Consider the following 3,723-nt stretch of genomic DNA (forward strand, 5'->3'; position numbering starts at 1 on the left):
AATCAGAAAACTAAAACCAGGATTTTCGGTGAAAATATTTGTTTTTAATGGATGATTTTTGGCACAATATCAGTAAAGGTGAAGACGAGCATGTAGTATAATTTAGTATGTCAAAATGACCCTGTATAGAGCTGATGAGTTTGAACGCGCCGATCTCAGAGACTGCTTTTGAATTTTTTTTTAGGAAGCCACATTACTCCTGAGTGCTTGTGGTACTTTTTATCCCGTAAAAACTTTTCACACGATCGGAGCCGCAGGCAAAGGTGTAATATATATATATTTATTTATACGCTCGAATAAAATTATGCAAAGGGCGTTACAAGGTAGACTATGCTTAATTTGTGTATATTTTCCTTATCACCAAATAGAATAATTATTACTTTTGATAAATTACAAATACAGTTTAAAATAATTGCTTGTTTTCTGGCACTAATCAATTATAACATTAATGAATTTCGTGGCCGACGACAATGTAAAATGACGCATATTTCAGAAGGCTTATGTCAAACAGTGGACAGAGATATAGGCTGATGATGATGGTGATCGTGTACAGTATAAAAATCTGAGTAATCTAAATTATGTCTACTTGTACAATATATAAGTCATAGACTATTAGTAAGATCTATTTATAACGAAAATTCTATCACTAATAACATAATCTAAGTCAATGCTAGGACTAAAAAGTATACCCTAAGCGATTAATAATAAGGTTTACAGGATATTGCGTCGATACGAAAGCCATGAAGAACCATCAGGCACTTAAATCTCAGAACGCATCGCATTAAGGTACAATTTGAAATGAAAAAAAAACTGAAGCGTTCATTCTTCATACCACATGAATTCGATATACATTTGCTAAATGAAGCATAGCGTTTACGAACTATAGCTTTTCTTGCCAACCTTTCTTATTTTGTTATCACCAAGTTAAATTTGCTCTTCAATTTGTATTATTTCACTGTATTCTGAACCTTATTGTGATGCGATATCGAATTTAGTTTTCAGTTTCTTTAATATGTTTATAGTAAATTTATTATTGTCAAGTGGAATCAGAATTGTCTATTGATGCGAGTTGGGTGTTGGTTATATGATTTATGGTTTTATTCCGATCGCTACTAACTTTTATTATGATTTAACAGTTCATGGATTATGTTTAAGGCAATAACCCTTTTAGTTATTTTAGATTAACTTTTTGTTTATGCTCTCTCGTGTCTTTAACTATGGAGGTGATATTGTTGGTTAGGTTTTTTTAAATACTATTATTTTGTGTTCAATTTGTATATGAGTCCTTCTGTAGAAAGTAATCACAGCTAGGTTATAATGTTGAATAGAACGTGTTAGTCTTAGCATACTAAAGCAATTTTATTTTAGACACTTTTAACTACATTGAAATTATTTGGCATAATTTTATATTATTTTAATAAATACTTACCATTTCCACTGCGAAAAAAATTGCATGTAATATGACTTACCTGTAACCAAAAAAATATCAAATTAAAACCAGCATAACATTTATTCATTTAATGTAACTTATATCATGGGCTGTATACTAATATGTAATATATTTTATTTCGATTATGTCGGTGCATCGATACTTCATGCACGTTATCGATTTGATTTCGCTTAGTTGTACCAGCAGTTGGCTTTACTTAAAATTTGATAGAAATATAGTCCCGCGCAAATTAAGTTACACAATCTTGGTGGTGTCGGCCACGTCTATGAAACACTAACTTTTTTTATTGTTTTGAATGACGAGACGAATTTGCCATTCGCCTGATGGTAAGCGATACAGCCGATAAACAATAGAAACACCATCCAACACCTTGAATTACAAAGTTTTATTTGGTATTGCACTGCGCTTGCCATTCTAAGACATGAGATGTTAAGTTTCTTTATGTCCAGTAGTTACACTGGCTACAATTTCTTTCAAACCGGGAAACAACAGTTACTACACACTACTACTTAGCGGTGGAAATAGACATTGTGGTGGTACCTACCCAGGCGCACTCTTATATATGAGACACCTACCACCAGTAAACCTGTATTTAAAGGGACCTAGGTGAGGCTTTTCACGTGAACGAAGCCACTAGCACCACCTAGTAAATAAATAATATTACAAACAAATCGCCGTAAACATAACCGCAAAATACTATAAAAATGGCGTCTTCCCAGTGGTCCAACAGGAAAATGCCGCCATTGTATTATTTCTCGGAATATTTTTTGATCAAAGCGCTTTGTTGCAGATTTCTTGATAAAGGACTGATTCCAGGATATATTAAAAACAGATATTAGTTCGGTCAAAGTAGTATTGTACATTGTGTTGTGTGTACAATAAAATAATAATAATAGGAAATTATTCTGTGTAATTAGCATCGAATTGGTTAAAAAACTAAGGACTTTTAATATTATGAGCAAAACTGGGAGCGAGATTATCACTATCTCTTTCTCACACATGGAGCGTTATGGCCGGTGACATTCAGTGACGTCACAGTTTGCCATTACCATTATTTAACAGTGACTCCTTTCACCTCATAGTTCTTTAATTTATTTTATATTGCCTGCAATTTGAAAATTTACTTTCTGTTAGATTATGGATGACATAAATTTTATATAAATGTATTTAAAAAAATATTCAACTACCCTATAGTAGTAACTTCATATTTTCCATTGATATAAATAATTAATCAGAGAAATAAAGCATGAATGAATATCAAGACAAAGCACCGAAGAGACGTACCATCGTAAAACAACAAAATAAGCAAGGATTTATAGTCCCGGATCTTGAAGACTGGTTTTTGATTGCATCCCAAAATTTCAGCCTCAGAAAAGATTTAATGTTTACAAACATTTTAAACTTCGTAAAACTTAAAAGACCAGTAGCCAATAATATGTAAAATAAATCTGGTTGGTTGTCTGATGGTAGCGTATTTGTTTGTGATTCAGGGTTCCGGATTTGATTCTGTGTGTGTTTGGAGCAGAATATTTTCGGTCAATACGGCGATAGGGTCGGCGTTTAACACTATATATTATAATTATTATATTCTTCTCATATATTTACACCTCTGTCTAAATAGCAGGACAAAGGTAATATATGCTCACAATATTTGTGAAGTATTATTATTAATTAATTTAGTAAGTATTATACAATGTCATATTATATTTTATTTCACAAGAAAATTTTAAATACCCAATAAATAAAAAAAAATGTTAAACAAAAGTTAGGCTTTAAAAATAAAGCGACGCTAGCGAAAGTGTCGCCCTCTATCTTCATGTTGCGTGCAATATAGTTGTCTAAATTACTCTAACACTTATAATGTAATAGGTATTACAATTTTAATTGAACGTAATAATCATGATTATGTTCAACTGTGAATAAATAATGTAGTCAAAAATGAAGTCGCTAAAGTAATCCACAAATTAATTCATTACACATTTTATAGTTACAACCACAGTTCATAGATGGCGCTTACAACAATTTACAACTCTCCCGTGGGAATTTTCCTAATACACAATTAAATGTGAACTTAAAACATTTGTACATTGTTAATTGTCCATAAAACAAGACAATTTCATAATAGTTCATTTTCTCAGGCAATGATGCGTTAAGAGTCGTAACAGCTTCATAAAAGAGAGTAGTTTATGTCATAATATTGTTAAACAAGACATTTTGTAATGTGGTTTTAGACATTAGCTGTTTTAATTGTTCTTTATGTTCTACAAGTTTAC

Source organism: Manduca sexta, chromosome 6, assembly GCF_014839805.1.
Source record: "Manduca sexta isolate Smith_Timp_Sample1 chromosome 6, JHU_Msex_v1.0, whole genome shotgun sequence".
Lineage (NCBI taxonomy): Eukaryota > Metazoa > Arthropoda > Insecta > Lepidoptera > Sphingidae > Manduca > Manduca sexta.